We start from the raw sequence: 14,702 nt of genomic DNA on the forward strand, positions 1-14,702 counted from the left end.
TTTGTTTCCCAAAGTTTTATGGCCTTTTAGCTATCTGACCCTCACTCAAAATAAGCCCTCACAGGTTTTTTTAATATTATCTATTGTTTGATCATTACTGCCTGACATTGATTGATGAACTTTACCTGTATTCCTGTGTAAATTGAACCCAATAAAAGCCCATTGAAGAACAGGCTCAAGGCCCTTCTCCTCTGAGAAATTGGCCTCCTTTCCTCCCCAAGCAGATCATGTCTCATTAGACGTATTCTCATCCACAATGGCTGGGGTGGCTCTGCTGGACAAAGCTCCCACACATAAAGGCAGAAAGATGTGATTAAAAATAACCAAAAGTCAAATAATAAAATAGGTGGAATAAATAAGTACTATCGAAAATAATACTAATGATGTTTTTAGTTTTAAAATTATATTTTATATATACAAATGTGTTGTGACTATTCAAGCCTGGACAGATCCCAGGAGCTCTGGGAATTTTCTTCATTCACAAGTGGGGCAATCCATGCTGCAGGGAGCCCCAGTTCCCATATATACTAAAGGCAGACAAAGCCAGCAGGGTGCCAAGATATTGTATAACTCAGGATGATTCTACAGGTGGCCTACTCAAGGCTATGGAATGCTGCTTATCTTAGTGGCCCAGACATTTGGGTGAATGAGCCTGACTGACTCTGTTTATCCTGCAATGAGTATATGTATATGTGAGCCCTGGCTGGTGTGGCTCAGTGAGTGTCAGCCTGTAAACCAAAGGGTCCCTGGTTCATTTCCTAGGCAGGGTATATGCCTGGGTTTCAGGCCATGTCCCTAGTAGGGGATCTGTGAGAGGCAATCACACAATGACATTTTTCTCCGTCTCTTTTTCATTTCCTTCTCTTCTCTCTAAAAATAAATAAAATCTCTAAAAATGTATAAATATAAAACATGTCAGCATTAGTATTAAGTTGGTGGTTGCAACTGAATATAAAGTGTTCAAAGGTCTTTTTATTGTATGGAAAATACTAAACATACAACTTTTAGTTTGTATTATGTTTATAATATCTAGTTTTTTTCTTATAATAAAGGTAAAATATCATTTCACTAAAAAGGAAAATATAGAGAGCACATATAATCTCAATAATAATTAATCCAAAAAAAAGCAAAAGAGATCAAAAAGTAGGGATGAATATTTAGAAAAAACAGACTATCAGTAGCAAGTTTTTAGAGTTAAACCCTATAATATCAGTAATTATATTAAATGGAAATAGATGAAATATTTCATTTGAAAGACAAAGGCTGTATATCTGAATACAAAAACAAAACATCACATATCCTCCTTCAAAAAGAAAATTCTTAAATTTAAGAAAACATGAAGGTTGACAATAGACAGATACAACACCAGCCAACCCTTATTGCAACGTAAGCGGTTTAGCTATAGTGATATCAGGTAAACTTTAAAGAGAAAGTATTACTAGAGATAAAGAAAAAATATATAATTATAAAATTACGGATCCAACAAAAATATTTAAATATTCTAAATATGCATGAAACTAGTAGCATAGCCTAAAATACATAATGCAAATATCAACAAACAAAAGGGGAAATTGAGGAGTTTTTAACAGTCAACTTTCAATAAGTGGAAATATAGGAAAAAACAAAGCAATGTTTTACACAGAGCTGCCATATATATATATATATATGTATTTATATATATATTTACTTCATATCATGTAAATAGTAGTTAACATTAATATGTAAATATTTATATTTATAATGTAAATAAGCATGTATGTGTATTGTGTAAATAAAGTTAAGCAAGCTTTAACATTTGCTTAAGCTTTGAGTTTAGCACTTGTTTATAATTCTTTCACCAAAATTTATTAAAGTAAGTAGAAGTAGCCAGATTAGATACAGAAGAGAAAATGACAGTCTTTCTCATTAAGAAACTCACAAAATAAGGAAGATATAAGTAGATTACTACATAACAGAATAACAGAGTTTATAGTTACCATGGAGGTATGGGATAGGAGTTACAGAATTCAGAAGAAGGTATACTTCAGTTTATTTTGAAATGTGAAGAACAATTTTAAAAAATGACAGAATACAGCCCTTAAAGAGTAGTAAAACCTTTTGAGAGTGGTACTATGTCCCACTTGTTTTGAATTATTAGTGTTTAGCACATCTGAGAACTGTTTTCACCTGAAAAATGGGATAAAGACTATTCCAGGCAGACGAACACTGCTGTGAGAGAGCAGGGAGCTTCAGGGACCTGCTAATTCCCCACAGGTTTTCTGGGGCCCGTAAGAAGAAAAGGCAAGTTGGAAAGCCAGGCATTGAATGAATTCAGGTAACTGTGACCTCTGGGAGGTTTGGAGTTCTTCCTGAAAGTCACAAAGGCAAGGAAACATTCACGTATCTCCCTTTTAAAGAAATATTTTATAGTTCATATTTATAGTTCAATTTTGATAAAAAAGGAAATGAAAATGGGTTATTTCCAGGAAGAAATGTGGAAATTTTGACTATTGATTATTAAAGCTCAGGAATGTGCTTAATAAATATGTTTGAAATTTTCTCTTTTTTGGAAATGCCAATTTCCTTTTGTGGGATTATTTAAATAATATGAAACATTACTAGGTATCACATATACACCAAATATTTTGGCTGAAATAGTTTTTATATTATTGTAGTTGTTTGAAAATCAAATACACTAAACAGAGCTTTTACAAATAGTCTCAAAGTTAAGTGAGGATTAAAAAAAGAAAGCTGACACAAATAGCAAATATCATCCTAAAATGACTTTTTTAAAGAACCTCACACCTTAATTACATTTTCATGAGTATAGGCTTTTTGGTAAATAATGTATTTTTTAGTTAAATGATAGATTTTGGTCCAAGTGAATATATTATACCAATTTTAACAGATAAAATTACAGCTATTACTAAAAAAAATGTAGGTCCATCTAGAAAGATTTAAAAAAAGTTATGTGTACCATAACAGAAAAGCATAACTCTCAACCAATGCAGAAGGGCCAAGCTTCAAATCTTTTATTAGCTATAAAACAAATATCTTGTGAAGATAAATGTGAAGGGAACTATTGTAAACTATTCCTTTTTTTTTCTTTACTTTGATAAAGAAAATCAAAACTTGCCTTTTATTGATGCATCAGTGGATCCACGATTTGGGAGGGATGATAAGATGAGTACAATAGTCCTTATCAACGTAAACTATTCCTTATTAGAAGAATACATCTCAAGTCATTATCTGTGTTACAATTGACAAAGTCACAATGTAATGAAAGATTTTGATAATATTCCTTTATATAGTTATTGAAAATTTTACAGATATTTGCAAAAGTGTATAAAGTCTTAAAGTCAAGCATAATTATACAGGTTATGGGTTTCAGAACCCACTACCCCTAATTCAATATGGCACCTTGGCATATCTAGTTTAAGTGTCATAAGGAGTATGAGAAAATGGCAGAAGCAGAGAAGTCACTCTGACTTTCATCCCATCTCGCCCTTCTTCCTTGAAACAGGTCATAACACTCTCAGGAGAGAGGCACTCTCTCAATACCGAGGGGAAAGAACTCCCTTGAGACAAAGGGCACCAAGAAGAATTCAAACAGGCCTTGCTCAGTTTCCTTTTTGGTTTAATATACTTACCTCATACTCCTTAACCTATCATATTTTTACACAACTGCCCCCTCTTTATTTAATCCAGCACAAAACACACATATCTAATCACTTCTTAGGGTGTGAATTTTCTTAGTAAGTCTCCTGTATTTTGTAAAACTTATATGAAATAGATACATATGTTTTTTCCTGTTAATTAGTCTTTGTCAGTTAAATTTTCATACTTACACAGGGACCTCACACATGGAAGAAACGTGTATTGTGGGGAAAAAGAGAACAGGTGCCAAAAATAGAATTCAAAATTTGCCAAATGGTTTTGAAAGTGGTATTACATCTAATTCTGTTAATAAATTATGATTGCATCTTATAAATGTACTTCCTATGATAGGATATTTAATTACCTGATGAACTGTAATGGCTACTCTGCATCAATAACCAAGTCAATAATCTGCAATTTTTAAATTCCCTAAATGTACATTTGAAGGACACACTACAACAGCTCTAAGACCTTTTGGTCTATTGGACCACTGACCTGAAGTTTACAGTCGTTTACTATTTACATGATAGGCTAGAAAAGCTTTTGCCCCAAGTCAATGATCTGTTTCTTCAAAATGCTTGAGCATATTCCCTTGAGAGATCATGTTTCTCCTTTTTTTAAAAAAAAAACTCAGTTTGTATTCCCTTTAGAGCAGAAAAGTTATGTCCTATTTTTCAGTAATGTGTAAAACAAAGATTTACACAATAAGTTTTAATGGGCCAGGTGAAGTTATTATTATACTAGGATAATATTTCCATGTTCAAATCAACACAAATGCATATTTATGTATCTGACAAACCATAAATCTTGTTATTGAGTCCATCTTTTTGTCTCATACTGCATTTCCCTGTAGCATGATACTCCTTCACACACATATTAAAACTATCCAGCTGGTCTATACTCACAAAACTGCCTAACATTTATATATTTAATAAATCTTGCCCATGTCCATGAAATTATGTCTTGCTCAGAAATCTTGTTGGGATATTATTTGTATCTTTACTTATCTCCTTTTTAATCATAACTTGTATCACAATTATGGGGTCTGTCATCATTGCACAGTCTCTTTCATCTAACTCCTGTGTTATTTATTGGCTAGGCCTCACCTTCCTATACAAAGTGCTAAATAATTATTTGCTCTACAGTATTATGTTATATTAAAATACTTTCAATAGTTATTGACAAACTTTGCAGCATTTTTGTTCCCATATCTATTTAATTTTTTGTGTCAAATTATTCAAAATACCATGTCCATCTGACACTTAAAATATTAGTAATTATTAAAATATTAAATTAGTTAATGAATTATGAGTTAATTTAATGATTTAACAATTATTAGCATATCCATCTCATACTTTTATACATTTATATAATAAAATACAAAGGCCTTAAAAATTTTAATGCAGGTAAAAATAGGTGTAAAAATGTAAATTATACTGATTTTATTTTCTTTAATTTTTAAATGAGAATGTTAAATTAGTTAAACTGGATAAAAGACCCGAGCTATATTCCTGACTTCAATTCAAACTTCAGTGACTTCTTCCCTCCACTCCAAAACTCAGAAAATGACCAAATGGTAAAAATATTACATAATACTGTCTATTTTATTGGCTGATTTTTCTCATTTCAGTCACAGTTCACCCATCTTTTCCGTTTTGTTTTTAACATTTGTTGAAAATTTTTGAAAATATATGTCAGAGTTCTCTGTATTGCTTTATTATTGAATCTATAGTGAGACATAAAGAGAAGCGAGACAAAAGATGTTTCTTAAAATATTTTATTAAAAAGTGTCTTCAGCCTGCCTGGTGTAGCTCAGTAGATTGAGCACAGGCCTGTGAAGCAAGGGGTCGTTGGTTTGGTTCCCGGTCAGGGCACATGCCTGGATTTCGGGCCAGCTCCCCAGTGGAGGACACATGAGAGGCAACCACACATTGATGTTTCTCTCCCATTCTTTCTCCTTCCCTTCCCCTCTAAATAAATAAATAAATAAATAAATAAATAAATAAATAAATAAATAAAATATATTTTAAAAAGTGTGTTCATATATCTATTGGCATTATACTGTATATGTGGAGATTTAGTTTATACTATTTCACAGTAAAATTTTGTTCTTCCTACCATTATTCAATATCAGCTAATAAAATTATTTTTGACATTCAACATTTAATGCAGAATATAATCCAAGTCAATTGAAGATTTTTGTGTTTTTCCTGGGTTATAACTCTTTAATATCTGCCACAATTAGGAAGACTTGGGAATCAAATTCATGAGCCAGTTTTTAATGGTGCTTTAAAAATAAAAGTGATTTTTAGAATATGCAAATACATTTAACCAGGCCTCTAAATTTCTGGAAAAATAACTGCTGATCTTTTGAACCCTCTGTTGATAAGCATCTTGAAGCTTATTGAAATTTCTGCAAAATTATTGGTAGTATTCTAGTACATGAGATTTGGGAAAATGTGATACTGACTTTTACTTCTCCTCCTCTGGCTGGGTGGTAATAGAACTTACAATATTTGAGAAATGTGTTACATTTCTGTCAGGCAGGACTTTCCTATCTTTTTTATTTAAACTCTACTAAGGAAAATAAATATAATCATTCTGTTTCCAGCTACAAAATGTTTCTCCTGGGCAACACATTTATGCGATTTCTTTTTCCATTCTTACTGAATATTTCCACTCCCATTTTGCAATGTCTTTCTTTCTTATTCCAGTAGTGGTGCTAGAACCCCACTAATGAAATAAAACAAGGTACTGTCATCCAAATTATAATCTTAAACATGAAAATTGCATTTTCATTAATTTCTTTGCTGGTGAATTTTAGGGGGGATGAATCCAACCAGTGGCAGGTCTCCCTTAAGATTGCTCTCTCATACATAAACAGTTGCCCAAGTTCTAGTGGATTCAGCATAAAAGTTGACTCTTACCTCAAGCCAGAAAAGGATGCTGATAAAGGAATTCTGAGACTTTAAATCTTGCATTATTTATGTACTACACAGCCCAGGAAGAGAATGATCTGCCATAGCCATAAAGATGAGATAATAAATTCTTTAGCTTTAAGGTAACAAAATAAAAAGGCAATGACCTTTAGCTAATAATCTCTTGCAAGAAAGGTCAATAACTGCCTAGAGGAAAAAAAGCTAAGTTTAAAGTCTATTACTAAATTTTAAAAAATCTAAGTTTCATAATGATTTGTCTAATTTTGTCAAAAGAAAATGGGTCTGAAGTTACAGCATTAATAAAGGATTTAGTGGTGCATAATTTAGTGCTCAGGTATAACCATTAAGATTGTAAACCATGGTACCAAATGCTAAAAATAATTAGAAGTAATAAAAAGTTAACAAATTATCATGTAGAAAGGGAATAGCCTTGAATATCGCCTAAAACTATTTGATTTTTTAGAAACCAAGAAAATAAAAATGTTAAGAACACACCAAAATTAGGTAACAATTCAGCAATTAATGAACCTATGTTATAAGAAGTAAACACACTCATGTTAAATTAGATTTTTTCCCTTATCAGTGGAAACTTTTGATTTCTAAAATTATTAGTATAACTATCACAATAAATATGAGCCAAATTGGTTTTGTCTTAAACATTTAAATACAACGATTTTTAAAATTACTTTTTAAATTATGTTCACGATTAAAGGAAAACTAAACAGAAACTCTGTATACGGTCATTGGAATGGCAGGCCAGAACTCATGAGCTCCTATGTGACTTTAACAAAAAAAAAGAAAGAAAAGCAAACTTAACTGTCAGTGGCCATAAAAGTAAAACATATTTTTTTTCTAGAAAATGAATCAACTTTTTTTAGTCAGGTTAATGCATCTTGTAATTCATATTAAGTTCATGTCTATGCACAATCAAGGCAGTTGTTTTAGCTTATAATTTCAGTCAAAATGAAATGAATAAAAAAGGAATACATTACTTTATTTTTGAGCTTTATTAAAAAGCCTTATTTAATCTTTATGCATATTATTATATATAATCTATGCATATATATAATATACACACAAATTATAAGGTTATCTCATATTTTGAACATATTACCAATAGCAACATTTATAAGAACACAATATGCAAATACTTGAAAGACATAGAGGAATAAATATTACCAAGGATCCAAAAGGCATGTTTGAGGATAGAACAGTACATTTAGCAGAGAGGATCATGACATTGCTGTAGACATACAAACTACTTCAGATTAATATATTTCTCATCGTTTGCTGTTGGGAAAGAAGTCAGGGCAATAACAAACAAGCGACTGCAAGTCTGAATGTCAGTCCAATAACAGAGCAACATAGTAGACACAAAAGCAAGAAGAAGAAGAGGTGCAAGAAGTAGAGGTGCCTGATATTATGACATTTGCCACTTTTTTATTGCTTTCAAAAGGGTTATATATTTTTTATTTTTACTTTAATCTAAATAATAAGTGATAAAGTATTTATTTCAGTGATTCAATCATTATATTTAGTTATATTTGACTATAACCAGTAAATAAAGTCTATAGAATGGTCAAATTTTGCACTTTTACTTTGCCCGATTTTCAGAGTGTAATATATATACGCACAAATGATTGCACAGACAGCACGTAGCACCAAGAAACCAACACTGAGTTAGCACACAGAGATAACATCCATCACCGAAAATTCATACGTCTCCTTTGTGCCACTCCAAATCTCTACCTAAACACCAAAGGTAACTATTAACTTGTTTTTTTTTTTTGTCAGCATTTAGTTTTGCCTGGTTTTATATAAAAAGAAAACAATTTTATATCCTTCTTTTTACATAAAAAGAAAGATGCAGTATGTCTTTATTAATGGTTTTTCTCTCAATATCATATTTTAAGATTAATCCATGCTCTTTTATGTTATTATGGATTATTTATTATATTTGTACAAATATATACAATTTTACTGTCTGAATATATTACAATATATTATTTTTCTAACATTAATGGACATTGCTTTGTTATGAATTTAGAATGATTACAAAAACAGTCTTTCTAAATAATCTTATACGTGTATTTTGATACACAAGTGCTTTAATTCTCTTAGATTAATGCGTAGGAGTGAATGGATAAAAAAGCTATGGCATATTTACATAATGGAATACTACTCAGCCATAAAAAGGGAAATATTAGCTTTTGCAACAGCATGGATGCACCAACAGAGTATTATACTAAATAAAATAAGCCAATCAAATAAAGACAGATACTATACGATTTCACTTATATGTACAATTTAATGAACAACATAGAAATAGAAGCATAAATACATATAATAGACTGACAGCTGTCAGATGGGCTGGGATTGGGGGGAAACAAAAGTGGAAGGGGTTAAACAAATATACAAATGCACCATATTTTGCCATTTATAATATACACCTACATTTCTGACCCAGACTTTCATGAAAAAAATGTTTAATTTTAACTTTAATGCATTTATTTATTTATTTATTTATATTTAGATACTTGTTTTCTCTATGATAAAGGGATTTTAAATTAACATTTATTTTTGAACATATTATGGTTTAAGAATTTTTATGTAACAAATAATTACAAAACACAAGAACAGATACAAGGTATTTCAGGTATTAACCATGTTATAATACAGGTATAATACATATCCCTATTTTTCCTTCACAATTTTGCACAAAAAAATGCACACTAGGCATGGAAGAAGGCAGTATGTAAAACATATAGACACAGACAATAATATGGTAATATGGTGATAGTCAGAGGGAAAGAAGGGTGGAAGAAGGTGGAGGTGGGCAAAAGGGAATAGCTGGGGATGGAAAGAGATTTTACTTTGGACAATGGACACATGGTACAGTATGCAGATGAGGTTTTATTGAGTTGAACACTTGAAACCTGTATGGTTTTGTTGACAAATGTCTCCCCAATAAACACAATAAAAAATAACTAACTAACTAACAAACAAAATACTCAGGAATGAATTTTCTTAGTGAGGACCTCAACAGCATAAAAAGACCCAGTCAGAAATGAAGGATACACTGATTGAAATACAGAACAATTTACAGGGAAACAATGATAGAGTGAATAAAGCCAAGCATCACATCAATGATTTGAAACATAAGGAAGCAAAAAACAACCAATCAGAATAACAAGAAGAAAACAGAATCCAAAAAACAGGGATAGTATAAGTGGCCTCTTGGACAACTTCAAGTATTCTAACACTAGAATCCTAGGGGTGCCATAAGGTGAAGAGAAAGATCAAGAAATTGGAAAAATCTGTTTGAAAAAAAACGAAAGAAAACTTTCCTGATTTGGTGAAGGAAATAAACATGCAACTCCAGAAAGAACAGAGAGTCCCAAAGAGGCTGAATGTAAAGAAACTCACTCCAAATCACATTATAATTAAAATGCCAAAGAGTAAAGATAAAGAGAGAATCTTAACAGCAAGAGAACAGCAGTTAGTTACCTCCAAGGAATTCTCTCTCTCAACCCTCCCCTTAACTACTGACAACCACTCATCTTTCCATTTCTGTAAATTTGTCATTGCAAGATCGTTGTATAAATGGATTCGTACAGTATGTAACCTTTTGACTTTGGTGTTTTGCATACAGTATAATTGTCTGGACATTAATTTATATGTTTGTGTGTATCAGTAGGTCATTTCTTGTTGCTGACTAGCATTTCATGGTATGGATGTACCATAGTTTTTTTTGTAATTGTTTTATTTTGTTTGTTTTTTTTTAAAAACATTCACCTATTGAAGGAAATCTGGGTTGTTTCCAATTTGGGGCTACTAAAAAAAGTGCTATAAATATCCCCATACAGGTTTTATTTGTTTGCTGTTTTTGTTGGGAGGGGACTTAACAATTTATTTCTGTGAGATAAATACCTATGAGTGAATTTACTGGTTGCATGTTAATTTTTTTAAGAAACTGAGAAATTGTTCTCCAGAGTGACTATACCATTTTCTATTCCCACAACTATATATGAGTATATATCCATCCTTGCTAGCATTGTGTGTTTTGTCAATATTCTTTTATTTGGTCTTTCTAATAGGTATGTAGTGATAAATAAATCTGGTTTTAATTTAAGTTTCTCTAATAGCTAATGATGTTGAACATGTTTTAATGTGCTTCTTTGCCCTTTGTTTACTACCTTTGATGAAAGCTCTCTTCATGTCTTTTGTTCAGTTTATATGGATCTTTGTTTTTTTGTGTGTGTGAGTTTTTAGAGTTTTTTATATATTTGAGATACTGGTCCTTGTCGGATATGTGTTTTACCAATATTTTCTCCCATTTTAAAGCTTACCTTTTTATCCTTTTGGCAGGGTCTTTTACAGAACAAATTTTTCTAATTTTGATGAAGTACAAATTATCATTATGAATCAAAATTAATCAAAATTGATCATCTATGAATCATGCCTTCATATTTCAGAAAAATTTTATAATTTACAATTAGATGTTATTTTAAGATAAAGTTATATATTATATAATATACAATATTCAAAATGGATAACAATTCTGATTATACTTTGAACATACACTTTTAAAATTCTTCACCAAATTGATAATGAATAAGATGTAAATAACTAAATTATATCCTTCCAAAATTTATATGTTAAGCCTTAACACCCAATGTGAATGTAATTGAAGATAAAATCTTTAAGGACATAATTACAGTTAAATGAGTTCATAAAGGTAAGGTCCTAATCCAATAGAATTGGTGTGTTTACAAGAAGAAGATACACCAAACCTCTGCCCCTCCCAAACTCTCTCTTTCTCTCTCTTCACATGCGTAGTGGGAAGGCCATAAGAGTCACACAAAAAAGGGTCTCTTTGCAGGCTAGGAGGAGAGTCCTCACCAGAAACCAACCCCATAAACACCTTGATCCTGGACTCACAGCCTACAGACTGTGAGAAACTGTCAGTTTCTATTGTTTAAGCTATCCAGGCTGTGGTATCTTGTTACAATAGACTGAGCAGACTAATACAGAGGCATGGATTTTATGTATTGTTTTAACATATATGTGGTGTGTTACCCAGTTACTTCAGAAGGGTTAGGAAAGGTTATGTTGTAGCAACATACGATCCCACAATTTAAGTGGCATATAACTACGGTGGTTTATTTCTTTGATCACATTTCATAACCACCATGTCCTGGCTGCAACTCTGCTCTGAACTGATTTATCATACAATCCAGGATGACAAAGCAAAGCCTATTAAAGACATTGCTCATTGTGTAACAAAAACAAAAAATAAAAAATCCTAGTTAGCTATGAGCTGGCTCTTAAAACTTCTCTCTAAAAAGTACACATTTTACTTCTGTATACATGTGATTGGCCAAAGTAAACCACAAGATGTCAAAAGGCCAGGGAAGTATAATCCTCCTGTTAGGAGAGAGAATGAATGCATAACCTGCCATAGTAGAGTGAGTCACATAACCATCTCAACTAGCAAAACTGCAACACTAGTTCAAATTAAAGCAACTCTTCTCCAAATGTTCAAACCTAAGAGATGGTCAAATCAACTCTCATGTCTCTACAAAATGGAGTATTATGGAGCTGCAAAAAATGAGGACTATGCCTATAATCTGATATAAAATGATTATATGTATATGTGTGTGTGCATATATATATCTCCCAAAGAAAAGTGTATGCGGTGAAAACAAAGTGCAAAAGTATATCTACGCTACAATGTCTTTCATGTAAGAACAAAGAACTGTAAAAAAAGTCTTCATACTTCATTTATTTGTGAAAAAATGCATGGATAAACCAGAAACTAATGAGATTGATTATCTGATGATGTAGGTATAGTTAGGTTGGAAAGAATTAGGTAAATGGGAATGTGGTAATAAGGATGAGGGGAGAGTGAAACTTCTGTTAATATACCTTTTAGAATCACTCTATTTTTCAAACCATGAAAATATTTCACATACTCAAAAGTAAATAAGTAAGTCAACTAACAGGATATGGGAAAAACCTAAAATGCAATAAAAATAGTAACATAAGTTTAACTGTATTAAAAATGAATAACAAACAAAATGAAGTAGGTGAAATAAAAGAACTAACTTAACTTTGGGAAACATTTCAACTGCGTACTGTAAGGCTAAAACAAAGAAACTATACACTAATACTGTGCTTTAGTTAGTATTTTCTCCCACAGGAGTACAGATTTACAATTTTGAAACTATTTTGTGAGTACAATAGGATTAAGTAAATAAGTAATTATTTTTGTACATTGAGAAGCAAGTTTCTTATTGTGGGAGAAAGAAAGTAGGTACATGTTTTGTTTTTGTTTTTAATTATATTTCATTAATGCTATTACATTTGTTCTAATTGTTCCCATTTTGCCCTCCTCCACCAAGCACCCCGACACCCTCAGCCAATCCCCACACCATTGTTCATATCCAAGGTTCATGTATATATGTTCTTTGGCTACTCCATTTGCTACACTGTACTTTACATCCCTATGGCTATTCTGTAACTACCTAGTTGTACTTCTTTATCTTCTCACCTCTTTACTCATTCTCCCCAACACACCCCTCCCATCTGGAAGCCATCAAAATGCTCTCTGTATCCATGATTCTGTCCCTGCTCTTCTTGTTTGCTTAGTTCGTTCTTTTAGATTCACTTGATTGGCACATATTTTTGCCACTTGTAGTTCATAGTTTTGATCTTCTTTTTCTAAAATAAGTCCCTTTAACATTTCATACAATAATGGTTGGATGATGATGAACTCCATTAGTGTTTTCTTGTCTGGGAAGTTATCGGCCCTTTAGTTCTAAATTATATCTTTGCTGGGTAGAGCAATCTTGGCTATAGGTCCAGGCTTTTCATGACTTTGAATATTTCTTGCCACTCCCTTCTAGCATGTATAGTTTCTTTTGAGAAATCAGCTAACAGTCTTATGGGAACTCCCCTTTAGTTAACTAAAATGATTTTCTCTTGCTGCTTTTAAGATTGTCTATCTTGAACATTTGGCATTTTAATTATGATGTGTGTTGGAGTTTGCCTCTTTGCATCCATCTTGTTTGGGACTCCCTGTGCTTCCTGGTCTTGCATGTCTATTTCCTTCACCAAATTAGGGGAGATTTGTTTCATTATTTTTTTCAATAAATTTCCAATTTCTTGCTCTTTCTCTTCTCCTTCTGGCCCCCCTTTGATGTAAATGTTGGAAAGCTTGAAGTTATCTCAGAGGCTACTCACACTATCCTCATTTTTAGGGGAATCTTTTTTCTTCTTATTGTTCTATTAGTTGTTTTTTTTTTTTACTTTTTTATGTTCCAAATCATTGATTTGACTCTCAGCTTCATCCACTCTACTGTTGTTTGCCTGTAAATTGTTCTTTATTTCAATCAGTGCATCCTTTATTTCTGAATGAATCTTTTTAATGCTATGGAGGTCCTCACTAAGTTCCTTGGACATTCTTATAACCAGTGTTTTGAAGTCTGCAACTGATAGACTGCTTATTTCCATTTTGCTCAGTTATTTTTCTGTAGTTGTGACCTGTTCTTTTATTTGGGTTATATTTCTTTGTCTCCTCATTTTGGCAGCCTCCTTGTACTTGTTTCTATGTGTTAGGTAGAGCTGGCCACCTTTCTGTCTTGGTAGCATGGACTGACATAGCAGGTGTCCTATTGGGTACACTGGCACGGCCTCCCCTATTACCCAAGTTGGGTACTAGATGTTCATCCTTTGTGTGGGCTGAGTATACCCTCTTCTTGTAGTTGACGCTTGGTTGCTGTTGGTTGGCAGATCAGTGGGAAGGATTCACCCAGCCTAGCCAGTTGCAAGGACTGGCTGTGACCACTGACCTTCTGTGGAGGATCAGCTGTGTAGGGGCAGCTGACAGTGCTCCGACCTGGTCTGTAGCTGTCCACTGGGTGTGCAAGTTCTGGAGTTTTCTAGGTGGTGCAGGCCAAGTTCAGGTTCAACCTGTGTTTTACCTGAGGCCACACTATCTGAGCTATAAAGTGATCTGACATGGCTACTATTTGTGCTGGGCTTGGAGATTCCCAGGCGAAGCCAAGTTTTGAATGCAGTCTAATTGATGCTATTATCCAGGGCTAGGGCCACTTGGCAAGAGGT

The sequence above is a fragment of the Artibeus jamaicensis genome, unplaced genomic scaffold, assembly GCF_021234435.1.
Source record: "Artibeus jamaicensis isolate MK-2021 breed Jamaican fruit bat unplaced genomic scaffold, CSHL_Jam_final scaffold_474, whole genome shotgun sequence".
In the NCBI taxonomy this organism is placed as follows: Eukaryota; Metazoa; Chordata; class Mammalia; order Chiroptera; family Phyllostomidae; genus Artibeus; species Artibeus jamaicensis.